The sequence below is a fragment of the Triticum aestivum genome, chromosome 1B, assembly GCF_018294505.1.
Source record: "Triticum aestivum cultivar Chinese Spring chromosome 1B, IWGSC CS RefSeq v2.1, whole genome shotgun sequence".
NCBI classification, from domain to species: domain Eukaryota; kingdom Viridiplantae; phylum Streptophyta; class Magnoliopsida; order Poales; family Poaceae; genus Triticum; species Triticum aestivum.
The window spans coordinates 36,030,240-36,056,583 of NC_057795.1; positions in this window are offsets into that span (position 1 = coordinate 36,030,240).

A 26,344-nucleotide genomic window follows, 5' to 3' on the forward strand; every position below is an offset into this window, starting at 1 on the left:
GCACCCTACCGCTTCATCTTCTACTGCAATGACCCGCTGGAAGCAGAACTACATGCGATCATGCAAGGTTTGGCCCTAGCACTACAACATTCTGACTTACCGGTGGTGGTTCAAACGGACTCGTCTGAAGCTTTGTCTAGCTTGACAAATGATGCACTTCTTCGTTCGGCGTATGGATAGATCGTCATGGAGATCAAAGCACTTCTAGGTACTAGGGAGTTTTTTCCTCAAAAGATTACTAGACTTCAAAATAGAGTTGCCGATCGGTTGGCTAAGTATAGCCGCACCGAGCGTGCCACGGCTATTTGGCTTGTCGGTTCCACCTTGTATCGAGGACTTGTGGCCTCTCGACTGTAACTCTATAACTCTTCAATAAACTCCCTTTACCCTTGCAAAAAAAAAAACCGTCTACTATCGCAACACATGCATACTCCTTTCTTTGGAATTTGGCATGCGCATATGGTCTGAAATGTCCACTCGATGGGGGCCCTGGTTTGGATCACAAGTAACTAAACTGAAAGCATGGCATTATAGCACGTAGTGGCGCCGGTGCAATTTATACTCAGTACATAGGAGATTTTACCCTCTCTCTTTTTTTTAGAAACCCGTAGGAGATTTTACCAAAGCAATAATATGCAGCAAATAAAACAGTGTGGCTTGGGCTACTCCCAGCCCATTCTAGTATATCTAGGCTGGGCTATTACGAAAAAGGGTTTCACCCCGCTTCGTATTACAAAGCAACCATCACTGATACAGCCAACGATAGGTGCTGGGACGGAAGCAGCACAGTCACGTCCAAAAGAAACGAAAGAGAAAATAGAAAAAAAAACAAATGCGAACAGCGACGGATCAACGAAAACGATGGAGACCCACAACCGCTGCGTCCACCGGAGAATTCCACCACACTGTAAGCACTCCGGACCACCGCATACCAAGCAACACCTTTAAGAAGGATCGCAACGCCGACGACGCTGTTGCCCGAACAAGTCCTAGGGTTTCCCCCGGTACGCAGAGGGGTGCGGGGGGAGGAGTGAACCCAACACCCTTCAGGAAGGCATGGCGGTGCCCAACGGCTTCACCGCGTCGGTGCCAGACAAGCCCACAAGGATTTCTCCTGACTACCAACCACCCACGACCCCAGACGATCCATCGCATGCCACCAGACACGCCGCCCATCAACATGCGGCACCACGGCCGTGCAATCCCCATCGCCGTCTCCCCGTGGCAAATGAAGCAAGACCGGTAGGAATAGAGGAGGCAACCAGGAACGAGGAGCGGGAGCAACAGCAGCCACGCGGGAGGGGACAACCTCCACCGCCCGTGGCAGGAACCGGCTAGACGTAGCAACAGGGGCAAACCAGGCACCCGCGACCAATCAACCAAGGGGAAGGGGAGGCGGAGAAGTGGCCCATGGCCACGACAGGCGCTTGTGCCGGCACCAACTCCCCCCCCCACCCCCCGAAACCATGTTTTGCCCCCGCGCCGAAGGCCCAAATAGGCCCGGCCGAGCCGGAAGCGGGCTCGTGCAGCCCCCGTCGCTGCGCTGCAGTACACGAGGCGCCGTCGCCACCACCCCCTTCACGAGTCGCCCCGCCGTCCGCCGGAGACGCCGCCGAGAAGCCCCGCCCGCCCAGACCCAGATGGGGCCCAAAAGGGCCCCGATCTGGGCCGGGAGGGCACCGCCGCCAGCCACTGCGACGCCCCATCGCCAAGCAGCCATGCCGCTGCCACGTCGCCACCCGGCACCGTGCCACCCAAGGGACCACACAGCCGCCGAAGTGCACCGCCGCCAGACGCTCGAGTCGTGGCACTGCGCCGGGGGGGGGGGGGGGGAGAACGGGGCCGCCGCCGCCGACACCACACGAGCAAGGCCTAGTGGCCCAGGCTGGCGGCGGCGGGAGGAGGAGAAGGGGAGGGGGGCGCTGGGACGAGTAGGGCGGGAGCCCCCGGTCGCCTAGCTCGGGAAGGCGCCGCGGGGGTACGGGGAAGGGAGGGGGAAGGAGAAGGGGGATGGGAGGGGGAAGGGACTGGCGGCGGCAGCGGGCTCCAGCCGCGGTGGCGGCGGCTCCGCACGGGAGCCGGCGGCGGCGGCGGGGGAACCCTAGAAGCGGGAGAGGGGGAGCGAATAGTACCCTAGGCTGGGCCATTGACTGCTTCTGCTTGATGATACGACCACCACACACACTAGGGAGACCACGTATATGTCCATCGCTATGTTCCTTAGAAACACAAACATCTTTTAAAACAATGAATGAACACTTCTATTAATTACGTCAATTATTTAAAGAATTTACGAACATTTTTACTCTAAAAATCATAATATTATTAAGAAATTCATGAATAATATTCAAAAATATGTAGTAAAATATTGTAAAAATTAATAAAAATAAATATTATGAATATTTTTTAAATGTTGAACGAAAAATCTAACTATTTTAAGTCGGTGAAAAAATTACAAAAAAAGAAAAATGGATGAAATAAAAAATGAAAACCTAAGATAAAAAACCCAGAGAGAAAATCAAAAATGGAATAATACTGAAATGCATAAAAGGAAAAAATAAATTAAAAACCAAGAAAACCAGATAATAAGTAAAACAAAAGAAAAGAGGTTGTAATGGCCTGGTCGATAGTAGTGCCGGTGTGTGCAGCATCCCAACAAAAAGTCGCAACTAGCAACAAATATTTATAGTAGGGTACTCCCAACTCCTATTTGCCACCCTCAACACCAGTTATTGTGTATTCCACAAACCGGCGCACAGACCCCTTCATCCTGGGCTTGGCCCGTTTACTTTTTCATTTGTATTTTTAAACTCTCAGGAAAATAGGTGTGTCAATTGAGATTCGAACTGTTGACCTCTGTGTTTACTTCCAGTAGCTGTAAACAACTGAGAAAAGCTTACCCATTGTGCGTAGTTACTTTCTTTTTCTTCTTGTTGTGCATCTTCTCCATCTGCTTTTCATCTTTTCTTTGGTTTTATTTAGCCATTTTTCTTTGGTTTTAATCTTTTTTTCTTTTTGTCTCTTCTTTTCCATTTACTTAAATTTATGAACCTTTTTAGACATGCAATAACTTTTTCAATTTTGTTACCAGTTTTCAAATCGACGGGCATTTTCTTCACTTCGTGAACTTTTTGCAAATACATTAATATTTTTTTATTTCGAGAATTTTCAATTTTTTGAAATTTATTTTCAAATTCATGACCTTTTCTAAAATTGATGAGCATTCATCAATTTGCCGTTTTTTTCAAAATTGTAAACTTTTTCATCAAATCAAGTAAACTTTTCTTCAAATCAAATGAAAATTTTCAATTTTTAATTTTTTTGTTAAATTCATGAACTTTTTTTCAAATCGATGAATTCATGAACTTTTATATCAAATTTGTGAAATTTAAAAAATTGGATCAACATATTTCAATTTTGCGAACTCTTTTTCATATACACGAACTTCTTTCCAAATCAAATGAGCTTTTTTCAATATCGAATTTTTTTAAATCTATGAACTTGTTTCTCAAATTCGTGAACATTTTCGAATCGATATACTTTTTATTTTTGCAAACTTTTTCCAAACTTGGGAACTTTTTTAAAATCAATGATTTTTTTTCAATTTTGGGATTTATTTTTCAAATTTATTATCCTTTTTTGCTAATGTATGAACTTTTCAAATTGAGAAAAAGCGGTGGTCAGTCTTATTCCCGAACTGGCAGCACAACACAGTCGAGAGGAAAAAAAGGTGAGAAAGGCAAGTTGAGCGAACAAACGAACACGGTCATGGTCATGCTCATGGTTCACCTGCAATCCTGCATGAAAACTTAAATAGGTCAGTTATTTATCCTTGGCATGGCCCATTAGCAGATATATTTTTTGGTTTGCTAATTGTTATTCGCTTTTAAGATATGTTTTTTGATAAGATGTTTAATATGTCAAGAAAATGCTTCATTTGATTTACAATTTTGTTTATATTACTTGGGGGATTTGTAAATGCATACTAAAAAATAGGACACCAATAGTGAAAAATGATTAACAAATTCACCATAAGATTCTGAATAAAAAGAATTTGCACGACAATTATGTTTTATCCTAATTTGGAAATGTTCATGTGTTGTTTCCATCTTGAGCAAACAAAGTGAGTGCACGGTACTAGTTGTTGTACCACCGATGCAATTTATACTTTAAAACGGGCAGGAGTAACTCACAGCAAGTGAGATGGTATGGCTCCAGCCAAAACATTGGTTGTGTCTGGGCTAAGTTCTTGATTGGGTACTGCATTTTGATAAAAACTACCAAGCAGCATAGAAATCCCATACCACTCGACAAAAGCTATATTTCGCCTATTACACGTAACAACGGGCATGTCTATCCTCGCCTTGGCTACACACTCACTGCTCACCTCCTCTTTCGGGATAGCCTGCCACCCAAGTTCACATACCAACTCGCTTGTCGCTTGCCTATTGCCTTGCCTTACTGCACTGCAATCTCAATTCTTTCAAAAAAATTGTGTCCTGCTGAAAAATGTTCACCATTTTAAAAAAATTGGTCATGACCTTTAAATAAAATGTTCATAACATTCAAAAGAACTTAATGACATCTGGAAAAAGTTTACATATCAACATGATTGTTCATGAAAAAGGTAGGAAAATTCATGAAATGTAAAATATCTGTTTGAGAAGTTTTGAAAAACACATCATTACAGATAAAATGCTTGCCATGTATTAAAAAGAATGTTCATAGTATATTTATAAAATTATCACTGTCTATAATAAAAATGTATAATGTGTATTTAAATGGCCATCATCCATTTAAAATATTGTTCAACATATATCTTATGAATGTTTAACATGTATTAAAAAAATGTTCAACACGTGTGTGGAAAATGTTCAACATGTATCTGAAAAAAATGTTCCACATGTATCCAAAAAATTGGCGTGTACTCAAAAACTATAGAATGTGTGTCTCAAAAAATATCTAACAGGTCCTTAAAAAATGTTCAAAGTGTATTCAAAAAATGAATGTACATTAAAACTAGGCGGATTTAAAAAATTCATGAATCTGAAAAAGAAAGAGAATATGAAAAGAAAAAAAGAAGATAGAAAACCAAAAGGCTAGAAAAAATAGAAAATATAAAACAAAATGGGAAAAGAGAAACCACGCAAAAAAATGACCACAACGAAGAAACGAAGATAAAAGACGACCAGGGATCTTCTCAAACAGCTAAAACCAAATTAAAAAAAGGTACCCAAAAGCGTAAATGGACCAGCCCACCACACGTAACATTGTTGATGATACTATCATGTGTTATGCAGTAAGCAAGATATAGCACTGTTGGGTAACAACCACAACTCGCCTACAGATTGCCATAGTATGGACCTGCCCGTTATCGTGAAACGAATGTACCGGTACCAGTAGCATTCTTGGTGGTTAATCTCCAATATTGTGTCTGGTTTTTATCAAATCCAATTTTTTTTGTTTTTATCGGATCCGGTTATTTGTGGCAAAATGAAAAGAAGAGGGAAATAGGAAAAACAAAGCAAAACTGAAGAAAAAATATCAATGAAACCAGTCCCGAACCATTGTGGGGTTTGTCATTCTCTTTTGCTAGTTTCCTCTCTCTCTCTCTCTCTCTCTCTCTCTCATGTTAGTTTATGTAGAAATGTTTTTATCTTATAATTTTAGTTAATGACTAACGAGTGATGATAAGAAGGGTGGCCAAGAAGAATTTATAAATTTCTCCTTTTGCTAGCTAGCTCGTAGCTTAAGAATTTAGTTTTTTTATATTTCTTATGAATTTAGTGGTTTGCATGCTTACCTGCTTAGGGGACCTACTATGGGAGCTCCTGATCAATGCTCATTGCGCCGGGTAAGCAACCCAGCGCACACGTGCTCTTCGCAAGGGCCAGCCCAGCAATGCGATCGCTCGGTCAAGATAACCGCTTGCATTCTCGCGAGCTCAGGTGTCTCTCCTTCTCTTGCTCGTTAACCTCGGAAAAAATGGTCACAGAATTAGAAAACAAGTCACAATTTTAGAAAAAGTTCACAGACTAAAAAAGGTTTCGCGAGTTCGAAAAAAAGTTCATGGATTAAAAAAATTGTGGATTTGCAAAAAATTCATGATCTCAAAAAAATCACAGGTTCCAAAATAAAGTTCGCGAACATAAGTTTGATGCACCTCGTGTACAAACCAAACATTCTTCACCGAAGTGTCATGGTTCAGTTTTTTATATGATTAATACACACCATCCAAAGCCCCATGCGCAATTTTGACCACTTTTAAAGTTGGTCTGCTATTTTTGATTCATTAACTGATAATTTGGCCATTAGAAAGGGCAAAAATCTTTGGGTGTGCAAGCGAGCTTGGAAAGGGCCCAAACATGACATGGTATCTTTATAATACCTCTATGTGGTGTATTAAAAATTTGATAGGGTTACAACCTAAACTTGATGCAATTAGTGTACAAACTAAACACTCTCCCGTGAAATGTCAAGATTTCAGTCGAAAATCACCGCGTTCCACACGCTACTCCATTTATTTAAATTATTTGGAATTCAAACATTAACCATTAGTAATACCCACCATCCAAAGCCATATGCTTGAATTTGAGACGATTCTAGGCTTAGTAAATATGATTTTCTGAGGAATTTTTGGACCTAACATCTGTTTGCGGGCGGTTCACAAGACCCGCAACTGCTAACTTCTGAAAATTTTGATTCTTTTTTGTGCGTGGGTTACCAAAATATTGTTGTGGCGGGCATAAGTTTGGCCCGCCACTGTTGCGAGACAAACCAGTGGAGGGCACTTCTGACGTGCCCGCCATTGCTCGCTTTCATCACGTGGGCCAATTTGGAAGAGTTTACGAATGTGTCACAATTTCTGTCTGCCACTGCTGTCCTAGTTTCAATGCAGGGTTTTATTTTTACCCACCACTACTACATTTCCAAAATTGTTGTGGCAGGTCCCTGACCTCGCCCGCCACTCACTTGAGGCCACGTATAAGTTATTTCCTAATACTATATCCTCTGATATTTCCCTTGAGGAAAAAATAATCTTTGTAACAGTGGGATTATCGGAAAGTATCGAAGGATCTTGTAAGGACCTTTTTCTTCCCATCGATGTGTCCCCACCTTGATGTACCACACTCGATACAATGTGTACTGTTGACATGCTCTCCTCAATACAAAATGTATCATACTTACAAACACAAGTTATCTCATAGCCAAGACCAAGATCAAAAAGAGCACTCTTAGCATCAGTGTAAGATTTCAGGAAGTTCACATCAAGCAAAGTAAAATTCAACAGCTAAATGAACATATTAAATGGCTTGTCTCTTATAGGGTATATATTTTGATATGAAGGACCCTAATAATGAACCAACGATGTCATACCGCAAGATCCATGGTGAAGTTCTCACTGCACTTCTTGCATGAGCTTTAAATAATATACCCATCAGAAATGCCATCTCTTTTTATACCATGCGTTGCGCTAGGAGGAGATCATAGCGCACACCCCTTGCACTCCCAGCGCGCCCTTTTGGGCCGACCCATGTGCAGGCGCCCTATTTTTTGTATTCATATCATAAATTTTATTTTAAATTTTAATATTTTTCTCTACTTTAAATAATTTTGCATTTCAAAAAAAATCCAAAATTTAAACATTCAGAATTTTGAAAAAAAAATTCAGGAAATCTTCAAATGTTTGTAGATTCAAAAAATATTGGTGTATTTAAAAAATGTTTGCATATTAAAAAAAATCACATTTTTGAGAAACAAATGTTTGGAAATCAATAATGTTCATGATTTTTAAAAGATGTTCATGTATTAAAAAATGTTAATGATATTGGACCAAATGTTCACAAATCCAAATATTGTCCATGAATTTTTGAAAAATATTATTAAAATTCAAAAAAAATCATGAATTACAAAATATTCATCAATGCATAACTGTTCAGTGATTCAAAAAAAAGTTCATGCTTTTCAAAAAAATCTTCGTTAAAACCAAAAAAAATGATCGTGAATTTTAAATGTTGTTCCCACTATTTCCAAAAAGAACGTTTGTTGATTCAAAAAGAAATGCCAGTGGGTTCAAGAAAAAAGTTCGCAATTAAAATAATGGTTTTAATTTTGTATAAACTTTCATACATTCAAAAAAAAATCATTTTAAAATTTGTTTGCCAATTTGTAAAAAAAAGTTCACAAGTTTGAAAAATGTTCTTGGTTTCAAAAAATGTTCACGAGTTCAAAAAATGTTCATTATTTCAAAACAATGTTCAAAAATTATAAAGTTCTTCACAAAAAGGAAAAATGAGTGAGAAAAAAATAAAAAATAATACTATAAGAAATGGAAAAAACGTAAAGGAAAAGGAGAAAAAGAACAAAGGAAAAATGAAGAATACCTTCCCAAAACCGGTCAGGAAGAAATTCGAAAATGGGCCGCCCAAAAAGGGGATCGATTGCTGAAGTGGGTATGCTCTAGGTCGCTTGGGCGCGACCTATGCGGCAAATGGGAAACGCCCGTAGCTAGTATTGTTGTACGTGTAGGATAAGGATTAGCCTATGTGTGAGCTACTCAGCAATTGGACCCATTGATTGTTGAACCCACGTTACTGGTTTAGAGCATATAGTTGGTGCCTTCAATTTTTCTCCAAAAAAAAAAGTTGGTGCCTTCAATTTTTTTACAACATATATATCTAATTCACTCATTTTTTAGATACATAGTACAAACTTAGATGCTTATATATAGGTATGTTCACACATCCTACCTCTATGAGTATCTCCGAGAGACTTAGCTAGCAAAACAATGTATAATTTTCAAGAAAATAAAATCGAAAATATATGGTTTTTCTTCATGAAGAAATGACAATCTTATTCGTTGGATCTAGTGGGAAAACGTATTGGGTGCTCCCACTCTCTTGGCCCCTCGCACTCTTAATTAAACTCGAAATGTCTCTCATAAAGTTGTGTAAATTTTAACTCCACAATATGGATATCAAGGACTAAAAAATCACTGCTAACGGTGCTAATGGGATGCATTCGTATCATTTTTTTTAATTAGCCTCTATTCTCAACATTTACACAAAAAATTCTTGATACTTGGCTCGAATTTTTAATTAGAAACTTTGTGGTGTGGTATTAACGTGACATGTATCTTTAGGTATATGCATGCATGCATGCAATGTGCCGGGTCAATGCTGGCTCTTCGGTGTCCATTCTTTCACGGCCAAGTTTAGTTAATTTCCTGGACAAATAGTTCCATGCGTATCATTGCCACCTGCTCTGACAGAACTAAGCGGGATATTGATATGGGCAAAGTTTCTCTCGATCAGCTTTCAAAGGATGATGATAAGAGCATAATGAAACTTTTTCTTTGGACGGCAGAACAATGAAACTTGCTGATCTCTACTTCTCCCGAAGAATTAATTACTACCGCAACAGCCAACAACTTAAGCTTTCATAATCTCTTTCCCACGCATTAGAGCATATTTTGTGTCGCTCTCTGCTTGGGCAGCTGCAATTTGCTACTCCCTCCGTCCGAAAATACTTGTCATCAAAATGAACAAAAAGAAATGTATCTAGAACTAAAATACATCTAGATATATCCCTTTTTATTATTTTGATGACAAGTATTTCCGGACGGAGGGAGTACGTATGAGCAGTATATGTATATTTATATACCAATTTTATACATGCAACTGCAAGCAAGAAGAGTTGCGTTGGGATTTTGCTTCTTGATCATGCACACTTGTTTAGCTCAAAGATTCGATCGCTTTAGAAGCTGAAGTTTTTTATTTTTTTGGAAACTTTAGAAGTTCAAGTTAGTAACAGTAGGACTTCTCCTTGTTGGAGATGGCACAGCATGACGGAATCATTCATATCTTAAGTGAGAAAAAAAATCAAAAAAAATCCAGGGATGCTAATTTGCATTTGTCAATAGATCGATGTGCTCATGTTTGCCCAAGTTATTTACCCAAAACCACCACACTTGGGGCTAAGGTAACAGGTCAGTACCAGATTTGAGCCAGGTCACAAAAAACCACCGGTTCTGAGCCTAATACGTAACGTGGAGCACTGGCGGGCTGATTTGGCCGCGAAAACAGCAAAACTGACATGTGGGACCCACCTGTCGGGCCGATGTGGCATGCCTACATGGACAAATTTGCTGAGGTGGCCAAAGGCCCACCTGTCGGCCTCTCTCTCTCTCCCCCAAGCACCTTCTTCCCCACCAACCCAGCCATATCCAGCGCCGCCGCCGGAGCCTTACCTCGGCGAGCCCAGCCACCTACAACCCGCCGCCACAAGCCACTGCCCCTGGCGGGATCCAACCCCAGCCGCACCTCCAGCTCTTGTCCGCCCCGCCACCCAGACCACTGCCGAGCCGCTGCGGCTAGCCGTCCAGGGCCGCGCCGCCACGCGGAGGGCTTCACCTGCGTCAGAGTCAAAGGCGCGGCCGCGCGTGCTGGGAGGCATCTCGATGCAGAGCACCTCTCTGGGTCCAAAGGTCGTCGGCACGCTTCGGTCTGGGAAGCCACCACGGGGCACCGCCACGAGCGTGGCCGTGGCCATGGCGCTCCTTGACGGCGCGCGCGGCAAGGGCCGCGCCGCGAGCACGGGCGTGACCAGCACGCTCCACCACGGAGCACCCCCGACCAGGGCCTTTGGCTGTCACGGCGAGCACGGACGGGGCCATGGCGCTCCTCCATGGTGCACGCGAGCACGGGCGCGGCCAAGGCCAATGTGCGGGCGCCGCGAGCACGAGCACGGCTAGGGCCTCCGGGCAGGCGCCACGAGCACGAGTGAGGCCAGGTCTCGGGTGACCACCGGCTAGCAAGGGCGGCGAGCGGCGCTGGCGGCGTGCAGTGCACGGATGTCGGTACACGCACATTACCTGTTTGTTGAAATGTCCAGGAGGAAAATGCCCAAGAGAAAAAGGAAAATGGAAAAAAGATAAACACTTGAGTCATTTACAGGTGGGACCCTCGTCCAACTCAGCATATTGTCCACACAAGCACACCACGTCAGCCTGACAGGTGGGCCCAACTTGTCAGTTTTACTGTTTTCGTGAGCTTATCAGACAATCAGTGCTCTTCATTAGTCATTAGGCACATAGTTGGTGGTTTTTTGTGACCTCGCTCAAATTTGGTACTGACCTGTTACCCTAGCCCAATAAAGCTTAATACACTCTTGTGGAGCAAGTCCTTAGTGTTGCTTCATACAGGGATGTAGGACCTAATTACTACTACGTACTCTTGATTGTGTAGTTCACTTGTCTGACACCCCAATTTACAAAAATACGAGTGAGGTGATCACGCTATTTTCGATCTTATTTGTTTTCGCTGCCCTCCTAGGTTAACATGAAGGTGTTATTTTCTAGGAGATGGGGTGTTTCCGCTGTAAATATAGAGAAATCTCGCAATTTCAAGGTAAAAAAGAAATCCACATCCCACCATGTGAAGAGAAGCATGTTATTCTAGCTCATAATGTTATCATTGCGTGATAGTGGATAGTGGAGTTAGTGGATGCCATCAGCGAGCAACAGCTGATTCCTGAATCTCATTGGACATCAAGGTTTACAAGTTGGCCACTATGATACAGTAGTACACGGTCAAATTCAGCGTCACCACACATTAATACAATTTCAAAACTACTACTCCCTCCGTCTCATAATGTAAGACCTTTTTTGGCACTAGTGTAGTGTCAAAAAACGTCTTACATTATGGGACGGAGGGAGTACTACTAATTAACCGGAACACTTTGACAAAATTAGCCAATCCTTGATATGTTCGACCATTTCTCAGTTCTCGTATACACTACCCCACTAAATTAAGAGAGAGAGAGAGAGAGAGAGAGAGAGAGAGAGAGAGAGAGAGAGAGAGAGAGAGAGAGAGAGAGAGAGAGAGAGAGAGAGATTAATTAACCTTCAATTATTTTCATGTTGGTTTCCTTTTTCTCATAAAGATATTAAATTGCCTCTTTTTCCTGCAACACATGTTAAGCCATAGCAGAATAATGTTTTGCTTTATAGTGTTTCCTATGTGCATGAAATTTGCACTATTTTTTTAGACCTCAAAATGAAAAACAGTGTTTAAAACCATGTTGTAATTCATGGAAAATTGGTTCGAGAAATTTAGGTTTGTTGTAACTAGTATCATACTTTATGGCTCAAGTTGGACCAAAACATATTTCATGTTTCGAAGTTTAATAATTCAAGATTAAAATTTTCAAAGAGAACAACCGCATACTAAAATAGGCAACATAACATGGAGAACCTACTCGAAAAAAATCTATAAACTCCATATAGTTTGTACTTTGGCTAAATAATTGAATTTAACCACTTGACCAAAGGTTATTTTTCGTTAATAATAAGCAAAAATCTAGGTCATCTAGCTATAGTTAGCCTCCCCCCCCCCTTTTTTTTTCCTCTTGCAACTACAATCAAATGGACTGGAACAATTAATATTTGCTTCACTTCAGTGCACAACACCACATAAAACGCCGAAGAATAGATGGTAGACCAGAAACTATTTTTTCCTACACCCATGTTAAGTACAATATGTATTGTCGGGTGTTCAATATGTCAGAAGCAGAAGTACATGGGCAAGCATATGCAGTTTACTGCATATGTCGCATGAAGAAGCACCTGGGCAAAAGGCTACTAGAGATGTGATATTTGGTTGAACTCCGCCATCAAATGTCATGTTGCTACGCTTGCTTGTTCTTTCGTAGGTTATTCCATGCTTAATTTCAGAGTGTTTTTTAGGGTCATATATCTAATGTTAAATATATAAAATCTCAAGATATCATGATAGAAGACCAATCCCACCAAGGGATCATTAACTTTCTCTACTTTTCTTAAAATGATCGTAACATTCCATCTTACTTCAGTTTTACTCCCCGCCACCTCTTTGCCCGTCCTGCCATCCACCACCATTTTTTTCAGTTTTCCACCCCCTTCTGGTTTTCATCGATTCAATCTTTGCTAACCCAATAAATCAAATCAATCTATGGTATACAATACATTCATGGTCCATAAACAAATTATTTCTTATGGTGAACCCTGATACTGGTCAAACGTCTTTCGTAGCTAATAAATATCAATAAATTCATGGTCCACAAACAAATAAATAGCAGATCAATCACATGCAGATACCTATTTTATCAGTTTAAGCAATGGCAGAAAATATGTGCTTTAATAACAAAAACATAATCTTATTTTGTCTACCTGGTTTGCATCAAGATTTGTCCCGAATGGTCCTCTTATTGCGTTACAAAATGATCGTAACATACGGGCACATACCTAGTTCTACTAAACATAGGATAGCAGCGAGATTTGATAAATATTTTAAATTAAAATTTATTTTGAAGAATAAGTATATACTAAAAGAGGCAACATAGCATGGTGCGCCAAGTGAAGAAAAAGCTCAATATATATTCTTGACTTGTGAAGTGAGTATAGCCTACATGGTGAGGTTCATTGTGATGAAACCAGCCAAACAAGTTTCAAGTCCTAGACTTGGCACAGGTGGTCCCATATTTCCTATATTTATTTCAAGTTTTGGTCTCTTGGAGGTTCTCATAAAGGTAGGGACTAGGGAGTGTGTGTGTGTACATTCATACGGATAAATGCGTGTCCTCGTTTGTACTGTGTTTCTTTCAATAAAAATCTTTAATTGATTAGATTGAGTGTGTTGTGCAAAAAGGGGTGGATATATAGAACTAAGGAATGCTGCGGGGTTTACAAGAGCAGGCCAGGTAAAAAGCACACGGATTTGACCGACTGGACTGGAAGACTCAAAACTTACGTCATGCCAAAGGTTATGCCTAACTTACTTTCTTGTATGTCCTTCTACATCGTGCATGCATGCATGCATGCAATGCATCATACATGCATTACATGTGTATGCTCTTTCCATGTTGACTTCTTGTGTGCCCAAGTTTGAATACTTACTTTCATTATCAACCAATAACTATGTGCAAATCATTCGTACCTGCTCTTTCTTTTTCTGCCAAAATCATTGGTACCAGCTGACGCCAGTGACAAATTGATAAGAGCAAGATACTTCTCAATCAGCTATCCTTCAAAGAATAATGATAACTGATAAGAGCATAAGAGCATAATGCTCTCCACTTCTCGCATATGCGTATGTTGCGTCCCCAGTTATCTAATTTTCACATGTTGCAATTGCTTACAAGTTTCTTATTGCGATGAATATAGCCAACAACTTAACACGTCACATGTCCAATTGATTTGAGATATGCATGCAGCTTTTTCTTTCTTTCTTTCCAACATACAGTATTATAATATATTTTGTGTCGGACTCAGCTAGCAACTCTGCTTGAGCAGCTGCAGTTTGCTACGTATGGGTTGTACGTTCGTGTGTGTGTGTGTATACTACTTCCTACATTCACAATTATAAGATGTTTATTTTTTTTGATTCAGATGTATATAGACACATTTTAGTGTGTATATTCATTCATTTCAGTATGTATGTAGTCAAATTAACATATCCAAAACACCTTACAATTATGAACAGAAGGCGTACTAAGTAAGAAGAGTTGTGTTGGAATTTCGCTTCTCGATGTTCAACACTTGTTTAGTTTAAAGATTCGATCACTTTAATTAGAAGCAACAGCCAGTAGTATATATTGCTCCTTGTTGAACATGACGCACAGGATCACGCACGAGAGTAGTGGTAAGCTATACGGAATCAATCATCGAGCAATATATTCATGTGTTATTAGAAAAACTAGGGGTGCTAGTTTGCATTTGTCAGTACAACGATGTGCTCATGTTAGACTCATCAAGGTTATTGTAGTCATGTGGGAAAATATCATTTATTGTGTATTAGAAAGTTTTTACTCAGTGGTCGAGTTTTCATTTCATATAAACTCAATCTTACAAAACATTAGAACAAATATTGCCATGTCAAGGGAAGCAGTATTTTTCCTTATGTTTTATTAGGTATTAATGGTGGACACCATTGGCCAGCAACAGTTGATTCCTGAATCTCAATACACATCGAGGCTTACAAGTTGCCAAGTTGGACATTTTGAAACAGTAGTACACCGTCAAATACATCATCGCCACACATCAATATTTCAAAACTAGGCAGACAAATTTTCAAAAACCTTATACCACCTCTAAAGATCCCATCACTTGACAACAGTGAAACAACCATCCCCCCCCCCCCCCCCCCCCCCCCCGCAACCCACCAACCCTCCAACGGCCTATATGCATAGCGTCGTGAGGTTTAGGGAGGCTGACTATTTTTTCGAAAATCCTAGACCTACCTAAGCTTTTACATGTTCCTACTAACTTCCTTCCACCTAAACTAAACACCTCCCTGATTTTCAGGGGGTGGGCCTGGCGCCCTCACTAATATGCAATTAACAGCCGCCAGATCATCCTTTAAGTAAGATACGTAAGAATCTGCCCGTAGATGTAGCATTGCTCCTATTTTTTGTCATTCTTTTAGGTGTGTTTTTGTTGTTCGTCTCGGCTTTGACAGTGAGAACATCAGCTTGTCAGTTCTTCTTCTTTTCCTTAGATATCGTGACCTTGCTGCTAGGCGTCGATCGTGATGTGAAATTTATGTCGTGTCAATTTTAAGTTCTAGGACGCAAGTTCTGGTAAACCATGGTAGTAATTTTCTTTAGCTTTTTTAGACTTGTTGAGCTATGGTGTGGATCCCAGTTTCTGGGAGCGGAGACATGATCCTCAAGCCTGGATACATTATTTTCTTGTTCCGCCTGACTCTTCTTGTTGTGGATTTAAACTTGTTCTATTCCGGATAGAGTGTGAACACAAGAATGTTTGTTATGTTGATAATTAAGATTTCAACTAGTTTTATTGAACTTAGTTTCATGTTTTTGCATGCTCGTTCTGGGTCTCCATGTGGAAAGTATTTCGATTAGTTATAGATAGATGATTTTGTAGCTCTTGTAGTTCTATTGTCAACCGATGTTTTTCCTGGTTTATCAGTTTAACAGAACCATAAAAGCTTTGATAAATACTAAACCAATATTCTAACCTAATTTCAACTCCTAGTTGCATAGGTTTTTGTCTCAATTATCAACACACTATGCAAGATTGTGTTGTTGTGATGAGCCTTAGTATGTACACCATTGTAAATTTCTAGTTGCATGGTCTATCTGTTCAGTATAGATGGCATTTCAAGATAAGAATTGTAGGCTCATGGACAACTTTTACTTAACCAACAAACAGAGGGGGGGCGTCCCCTAATGCCCAATTAGCACAACCCACATCAGCTTAGCTTTGTAAAATACCCGTAAAGTTCCCGTGTATTGTAGCATTGTCTTTTTAAGATTGTCACAAGAACTAAGAGTGTGAGCAAGAATGTATATAATATTGTCCATCAGTTAGTTGTCGTTGGCAACAACATCTGGTGACTCCCTACCACAGTTACAATCAAGTCCTTGGCCCCCGCAATGCGGAACTGGCGCCGCACCAAGTTAGGGTCATGGTGTGCCATCGGCTTGTGCTAGACAGAGACGACTGTGAATTCCCCCTTGACCTTATTTTGTACAAAAATCGTGAGGGGTGTTCTTATAAGGTTTGAATTTGGTTAAATATGTAGCTTTTGGACTTCATATGAAGAAAATCAATGGTCATCCTTTTTTTTCTCATTAAGGCAATAAGTTAGCTCTTTTACCTCCCAAAAGCAAAAGCGTGAAACATAACAAGGGATAAGTGCATATTTTGACCTTGTGGCCACAATGACTTAAAACACATTGTAGTATTGCATGAAAAGTAGTTTTAGAAGATTCCAGGAGGAATTCATCTTGAGAAACTAGCAATGAGTAAGATTCATTCACTATAGTAGCAAGCATTTAGTGGATCTTAGGCTCATTGAGCTGTAGGCTCATTGGGCTTAAAATTTTAAAACTTGAAAGCACATATAAAAATTTCAAAGAAATTAACAAAACATTATATTTGCATGTAGATGTACATGTCTATGTAGAATACCATTTTGAAATGCCATATTTTTTGGGCTTGATCTATAAATGCAAAAATGTTAGGTATATATATTATCCATCGTAATATTTTCTTTCTTTGGTGTCCCGCAATAAACAATTATTAGTTCAATTTTATTGGTGCATAGTTCGTGTATATAGTACGTACATGTTAATTTATTTTTCTGATTTTTCTTTCATAAGGGTTCTCAAGAGACTAAAATCCATTTGGGTTTTCCAGGTAATGTGTATGTACCACATCAGATTAAATAATATATTATTAAAGGAAGGAAGTAGATATTGACATATTTTTATCATTAAAAACAATTACAGACCATTGAATTTCTTAGATTGTCTACAATAAAAAATAATTCTAAACATGCAATATATATTCTGTTTTTTATTAATAATAAATGTTAAACCAATTATTCCAAAACTGGGAAAGATAACTTGAAATTTTGAAAAATGGGAAGGACGCTATGAGTAACATGTTGGGGAACGTAGCAGAAATTCAAAATTTTCTACGCATCACCAAGATCAATCGATTCTAGCAACAAGAGAGGGAGAGGATGAGTGTATCTTCATACCCTTGAAGATCACGATGCGGAAGCGTTACAAGAACACGGTTGGTGGAGTCATACACGCAGCGATTCAGATCGCGGTCGATTCCGATCTAAGCGCCGAACGGACGGCGCCTCCGCGTTCAACACACGTACAGCCCAGGGACGTCTCCTCCTTCTTGATCCAGCAAGGGGAGAGGATAAGTTGAGGGAGAACTCCGACAGTACGACGACATGGTGGTGATGGAGCTCGTGGTTCTCCGGCAGGGCTTCGCCAAGCACTACGGAGGAGGAGGTGTTGGAGGAGGGAGAGGGCTGCGCCAGGGGAAGGGTGCGGCTGCCCTCTCTCTCCCTCACTATATATAGGGGGAAGGGAGGAGGGGGAGGCGCCCTAGGGTTCCCTAGGGGAGGGGCGGCGGCCATAGGGGAAACCCTAGATGGGTTTTGGCGCCCCCTCCCCCTAGGAAACTTGCCCCCCTAAGTCGGGAGGGGCGGCTGCCCTAGGGGTGGCGCCCCCACATCTCCTGGTTACATGAGATGGAGTAGGAGGGGCGCTCAGCCCCTTAGTGGGATGATGTGCCCTCTCCCCTTGGCCCATAAGGCCCCCCAACGCTTGTCGGGGCCTCCGAAACCCCTTTCGGACACGCTGGTCATCACCCGGTACCCTCGGAACAGTTTCGGACTCCAATACCCTTCGTCCAATATACCGATCTTCACCTCTGTACCATTCCGGAGCTCCTCGTCATGTCCGGGATCTCATCCGGGACTCCGAACAACCTTCGGTAACCACATACTATTTCCCATAACAACTCTAGCGTCACCAAACCTTAAATGTGTAGACCCTACGGGTTCGGGAACCATGCAGACATGACCGAGACGTTCTCCGGTCAATAACCAACAGCGGGGTCTGGATACCCATGTTGGCTCCCACATGTTCCATGATGATCTCATCGGATGAACCATGATGTCAAGGATTCAAGCAATCCCGTATGCAATTCCCTTTGTCAATCGGTATGTTACTTGCCCAAGATTCGATCGTCGGTATCTCAATACCTCGTTCAATCTCGTTACCGGCAAGTCACTTTACTCGTTCCGTAATGCATGATTCCATGACTAACTACTTAGTCGCATTGAGCTCATTATGATGATGCATTACCGTGTGGGCCCAGAGATACCTCTCCGTCACACGGAGTGACAAATCCCAGTCTCGATTCGTGCCAACCCAACAGACACTTTCGGAGATGCCTGTAGTGTACCTTTATAGCCACCCAGTTACATTGTGATGTTTGGTACACCCAAAGCATTCCTACGGTATCCGGGAGTTGCACAATCTCATGGTCTAAGGAAATGATACTTGAAATTAGAAAAGCTCTAGCAAACGAACTACACGATCTTTGTGCTACGCTTAGGATTGGGTCTTGTCCATCACATCATTCTCCTAATGATGTGATCACGCTATCAATGACATCCAATGTCCATGGTCAGGAAACCATGACCATCTATTGATCAACGAGCTAGTCAACTAGAGGCTCACTAGGGACATGTTGTGGTCTATGTATTCACACATCTATTACATTTTCCAGTTAATACAATTATAGCATGAACAATAGACAATTATCATAAACAAGGAAATATAATAATAATCATTTTATTATTGCCTCTAGGGCATATTTCCAACATAACAGTGTCCAAGCTGGCCGCTATTGCGAACCATGTCCAGGTCTGGACGCTAGTGTTAGCGGCATCTAGTGCATGATTGAACCAACCCAGCCCAGGAACCACTGAATCAGCTGTCCCCAACCTAATATGCTTGCCTGTCCAAAGAAATGCCAATTGGTGCATCATAATGGCGAGCAGCCGGTGAGACAGTGTCTCACATGTGATGATTGGCGTTGTTAGCTGTAACATCCCGAATGCAGCATCGACACGCGAACGTCGCAATCATGGTATGGAGATGGCCAGAGCAACACAAGTTCACACAAATTCGGAAGAGATGATGCAATTGGTTAGACCCTGCAAATCAGTATGATTGCATTGAGTGTGTCAGATTCTTAGAAGAGGCATATGCAAGTTAATTGTGTTGTTGATGTGGCTATTAGTAGTGTCGCTCTTATTCCTATAGCTTATCCAAAAGGATCATGAAATGAACTGAAGGACCCTGAGAAGGATTAGAGCATCTCTAGCCGATCCCTAAAACCTTCTAGAGAGTAAAAAAATCGGTTTTATTCCTCTAATCGAGAACTAGCTGATCCCGTAAACCCTATAGTGGAGTATATATTTCATTCTGAGTCGAGTCGAGCACCTAAACTTACTTGACCGCTCGGTCGCGGAGTAAAAGCACACCACGCGTCTTTGGCCCTCTCCCTTAATCCCTCGCCGCCATCATCTCGCAGCCCCCCTCCCCCCCCCACACACAGAGACAACTCCTGCACCCCAACCCTTACTGCCATGGCCGGATCCCGTGGACGCCCCGCCTCGCCGCCGATCCGCAGCGCCGATCCGCGCATCCGCTAGCACAACACCAACCCACCTGCCTCCTGTCGTCACCGCGGCACTTCCTCGAGGTCTGGACGTGGTTCTTAATGGCGTCCAGGTCTGGACGCGGTTGTTTATGGTGTCCTTCCTATTTTTAGAATTTTCACGTCTTCTTTACTAGTTTTGGAATTACCAAATTATTAATTATTAATTATTAAAAAACGGTATATATTTGCACATTTCTTCAGTTTACTAGTCGAAGTAAAGAAGACGTGAATAATTTAGAACCATTTCTTCCTTTAAGAACAGAGCACCAGCTTGATTTAATATGTATTTCCTACTAATATTTTTGGAAGAATAAAAATGGAGCACCAGCTACAATTAATATGTATTTCAAACTAAGATTTTTGGAAGAACAAAATAACTTTTTGAAGCCTATTTATTTTGAAAGCGTAGCACGAAATTGATCTTATATATATATTGCAAAATAATATTTCCTAGATTGTCTGAAGTAAAAAAAATCCTAGACATGCAATCTTCTTTTGCATATTTCTTCAGTTCACTAGTGGGAGTAAAGAAGACCCAAATTGAATTGTTTTTTATGTTTTAAAAATGGAGCACCAACTAGATTTAGTACTTATTTCAAACTGATATTTTGGAAGAATAAAAACACAATAAATGATGCAACATAACATGGACAAAGTTAAAAACCATAACCTATATATAAACTACACTCTAATTAAGTAATTACATTGGGTTTATTGTGAAAAAATTGGAAAGCAGTATAAATTTATGAATGCTACTGGGATTACTATGCACAACACTACTTGTCATATTAATGGATGTGTTTTTGTAGGCACCCAATCTGTAGTATCTGATGTATTCGCGTTTTTATTGTTCAACTTTCTGAAATCTTTAAGTGTGAACCCACCATAGATATGTAGGTTATGGTTTGCATGGTGGTTTCTATTCCTAAATACGGGTAATCTATAATCTCTTTAGTATGTAGAGCATCTATTAAATGAGAAGGGCGAAAAATCAACCAAGTATGATTATTTGTGTTCCATGCAAAAGTATTAGAGATAATGAAGTTTTGTTGTCATTCTTTTCATAACAGTATATGGTAATATATAATTTTAATGATTTCTTAACCAATTCATAGAATTTCCTATATAAATGGAAATTTCCACCTAATTTTAAAGACCTCAAATGCAAAGCGGTTTTAAACAAGGGTTGGGCTCATGTTAACTGCTATCAGAAATTTCAGTGCTTAATGTCAAGAGAGCTCTAGTTTAATGTTCATGTTCAATAATAAAATGATTTAGGGTTAAACATTGATCTTCTTCTAAAATTAGCCGAGTATACAGGATACTCAACTTTTAGTGTTATTTTGGTAGTGATTGTTGTGAGAGTATAAGTATATATTAGAAGACAAAAGCACCAGCTTGTGTTATTACGACAGCCATGGTCTGCTACTATCGGCTTTGCTCAGCTTCAATTTCCTCTCTACTGGAAGTGGTTGGACCACTTCCACGAGGCTTGGGGTAGCTGGATGGTCTTAGGGATCTAGTAGAAATCCTTAGTTCAACTGGGATGGAAGGATACCGCGACGATGCTCTTGGAGCTGCCGCCGAAGGGTTCCTTCTCTCCACTAGATCTTGGTTTGTTGGTTCGATAGTTGTCGTGGTGGTTGTTTGCGTGGCCAAGCCTTTCCCGAGGTCTGGTGGGGTTGCTGTGGGTGGATATGGGAGAAACCTTCATTCTTCAGTATTAAAGGATCTATTTCTAGCTCTAATTAAAACAACTAGGACCAACTAGAACTAGAGAACTAGAGGGGGCTCCAAAACTTGTGTGTAGAAAAGTGGTACAACTTCTAGTATATGTAGGTTGGAGGGGAGAGGGAGGGGCGCCACAAAGGGGAGGATTCATGGTAAAAAACAAGGGGGAGGATTCCTCCCACCCCCTTGTGTCGGCCCTAGGTGGAGTAGGAATCCTCCCCCCCTCCCCTACTCCAATTCAGCCTCCCAAAAGGGGCTAAGGGGGGTGACTCCCCCATTAGGCCCTTATGGCCCAATTCTCCTTCCACCACATGGTCTTTTAAGACCCGTTGATATTAAATCAAATGTAAAAGTCTCCTAACCATTATTAAAGCCTTTTATTATTAATTTAACATCTCTCGAAACATTTTCCACCTATATGTTATTGATTGGAATTACCCGGTATGCTCGATAAACTCTGAAACCCTTCTGGTGACCCTAGAACGCTTTCGGTTCCTCTCGGAGCTATTACAAATATTAATGAAAATATTTCACAAATATTTTCTTATAATTCTTGTACTAATAAAACTCAGCAGATATTGATTACCTTAATCATGCGACCCTGTAGGTGTGGTAAAATATAGACATGAAGAAAATCACTTTTGTTCAATGGCCGATAGCGGAATCTTGGACGTCCATATCGATCCCAATGATTACATGAATGACCTTCGAGTGAACCTTTGGTTACCATGTGTTATTACCGTTGCTTCGCGATAGTTTACAAAACCTGAGGTAATATGTATCGGTATCATTTTGAGTCATACAAATGCTCACTATACCGGTCTCCTCGTTACCTATTTTGTTCGTCTTTCTCGTTGACATGTTTTGGCAACCCCATGACATAGTCACCTGTGTCTAGCCAGACGATGATGGATGTCGTCACGCCGAGAGGGCCCTAAGAATATCTTTCCATCATCGGAGGAGCAAATCCCACCCTCGAGCTATCTAGTCCCTTGTCAAACTTTCCGATGAACCTATAAGTTGCCGTTATGATCACCATGTTAGAGATGATGTTTGAGCAACCCCAAAGTCCACCATACAGTAAGAAGTCACTACGATACTCTAATGATCTAAGGAACTAAATCACATGTTAACATTCTATGTCATAACAATCGACTTGTGATGATTGCATCTCAAAGTATAACAAACAAGTTTGGGCTGATTCAATATGATCTTTCTTCCAACGTCATATTCTCGAAGTTGTAATAGGACTATCATTTCATTTAATGATATCCGAAGATCCGGAAAACATGATCACTAACAACACTTGAGATAGTCTTAGAGGGGAGAGTAGGAATCTTATATTACTGTATTAATCCACACGTGCATATGAGTTTTCCACTGAATCACATATTTCAGGATCATAACAGTTATAGCATAGAATATAAACTCTTAATTATAAACATGGAAATATAATAATACAATATTATTTCTACTAGGGCATTTCCAAAGACGAAGGCAGCGCCCTTGGGTGTCGCTATCGAAGGCGTCTTCGCAGAGCTCGCCCACACATCTTCAGGGTGGCGGTCGTGTTGCTGGTGGAGTTTGAGTTCGCCGATGTCGGCATGGTTGTGCGGGTTTCACACGATTACCCCTTAATCAATGGATGGGTTGTTTTGCACCGTTTTCCCTTAATCATCGTGCGGTGTGTGGTCTTTGGCCTAGTTTCCCCTATAAGAGCATCTACCACCACAAGTACCAAATTTTGGTCCCCAAACGCCCACGGACATGCCCGGGCGCGTCCGCGGACACTGTTCAGATAAGGCACGTCCGTGGACACTGTTCGGATAAGGCACGTCTGCGGACACTGAACGGATTGCACACAAAATAGCTCCTCCACAGCGGGATGCATATAAACCAAATACTTAAATCCATATTAGCTCATGCAACATCATACGTAGCTACCACATGTCATCGAACTACCAAAATTTGACATGTCTACAAACTATGAAAGAAACGATGATCAGAAAAGTTCATCCACGACCGGCCTAGCCCTTGCCCTTCCCGTCGACCTTGTCGTACTAGCGGCCGAAGACGCAGAATGGATCGAGGCGGATCTGCTCACTGCAGCAGTTGTCCGATGCGCCGACGTCCTCGTCTTTCTCCTCCGTGGGCGGAGGGAGGGGGGGAGGGGGGTGTAGTCCGGCCATGGCTCGGACCGCCTGGCTTTTTTCTTTTGCCATCGCCTTCACTGTCCTCCTCCACGGCTTGTCGGCTATGCAGACACAGAGGGATTAATTTGACGCCGCATCGCGGGCTGCCAAAGCCTCCTCCGCGTCGCGAGTTGTTGTGGTCGCCTGTGCCGCAAGGGTTGCGGCAACCTCCTCTGCTTGAGCCACTCCCAAAGCTTTGCGGGGCGGGCACAGTGCGTCTCCTTTTAGGATTCGCGTCGGGTCATGGAGGCTCAAATGGCCTCCATTTCAGAGCGAGATGCCGCGGGGACGAGGTGCCACCTAAAATGTTCCGGTGGCATTGCATCATGTGGCCGTGGTTAACGTCGTCGGCGACACGCGATGAGATCCTCTAGCCCATTGTGACGCCCCCGATTCAATCGTACACTAATCATGCACGGAAACATGTACGATCAAGATTAGGGACTCACGGGAAGATAACATAACACAACTCTAAAAACATAAATAAGTCATACAAGCATCATAATACAAGCCAGGGGCCTCGAGGGCTCGAATACAAGTGCTCGATTATAGACGAGTCAGCGGAAGCAATAGTATCTGAGTACAGACATAAGTTAAACAAGTTTGCCTTAAGAAGGCTAGCACAAATTGGGATATAGATCGAAAGAGGCGCAAGCCTCCTGCCTGGGATCCTCCTAAACTACTCCTGACTGCCGTCAGCGGCCTGCACGTAGTAGTAGGCACCTCCGGTGTAGTAGGAGTCGTCGTTGACGGTGGCGTCTGGCTCCTGGGCTCCAACATCTGGTTGCGACAACCAGGTAGAATGGAAAGGGGGAAAAGAGGGCGAAAAGCAACCATGAGTACTCATCCAAAGTACTCGCAAGCAAGGATCTACACTACATATGCATAGGTATATGTGTAAAGGGGCCATATCGGTGGAATGAACTGCAGAATGCCAGAATAAGAGGGGATAGCTAATCCTGTCGAAGACTACGCTTCTGGCAGCCTCCATCTTGCAGCATGTAGAAGAGAGTAGATGGTAAGTTCACCAAGTATCATCGCATAGCATAATCCTACCCGACGATCCTTTCCTCGTCGACCTGTGAGAGAGCGATCACCGGGTTGTATTTGGCACTTGGAAGGGTGTGTTTTATTAAGTCTCCGGTTCTAGTTGTCATAAGGTCAAGGTACAACTCCGGGTCGTCCTTTTACAGAGGGACACGGCTATTCAAATAGATAAACTTCCCTGCAGGGGTGCACCACATAACCCAACACCCTCGATCCCATTTGGCCGGACACACTTTCCTGGGTCATGCCCGGCCTCAGAAGATCAATAGAGAGGTCAGCATGCCGGTCTAAATCGTATGCGCGCAGGGGTCTGGGCCCATCGCCCATTGCACACCTGCACGTTGCGTACACAGCCGGAGAGCAGACCTATCAACCTCCATTTCAAAGGAAGTTGCGTTACGCGGTCCAACCCGGCGCGCGCCGCTCCATCGCTGACGTCACGAAGGCTTCGGCTGATACCACGACATTGAGTGCCCATAATTGTTCCCGTGTAGTTGGTTAGTGCGTATAGGCTAGTGGCCAAACTCAAATCAAATACCAAGATCTCGTTAAGCGTGTTAATTGATGTAGCCACGGACGCCGACGAGGGCTAGGCCCACCTCTCTCCTAGGCGGTCTCAACCTGCCCTATCGCTCCGCCACAAAGTAACAGTCGGGGGCCGTCGGGAACCCAGGCCCACCTCTACCGGGATGGAGCCACCTACCCCTTCAGCCCCCATCTCTGAACAGTATCATAACTAATGTAACAGTATAAAGTATATAGCATATGCCCGTGATCACCTCCCGAAGTGATCACGGCCCAGAAGTATAGCATGGTAGACGTACAAGAGTGTAGGGCCACTGATGGAATACTAGCATATTGTACTAAGCATTTAGGATTGCAGGTAAGGGTAACAACTATAGCAACAATGACAGACTATGCAGCAGAATAGGATTAACAAAAGCAGTAACATGCTACACTACTCTAATGCAAGCAGTAGAGAGAAGGAATAGGCGATATCTGGTGATCGGGGGGGGGGGCTTGCCTAGTTGCTCTGGAAAGTAGGGGTCGTCAACAACGTAGTCGGTCGGGGCACCAGCAGCGACGTCGGTCTTGTAGTCTACCGGAGAGAAGAGGGGGAAGAAACAATGAATACAATGCAAACAGATGCATGACAAAGCAAACAGCGGTGTTAGGGTGTGCCCTAACACGGTAAGAGGTGATACCGGCGAAGGGGGGAAACATCCGGGAAAGTATCCCCGGTGTTTCGCGTTTTCGGACAGATAAACCGGAGGGGGAAAATTGCGTGTTCGATATGCTAGGGGTGTGTGGCGGTCGAACAGGCCGCATATCC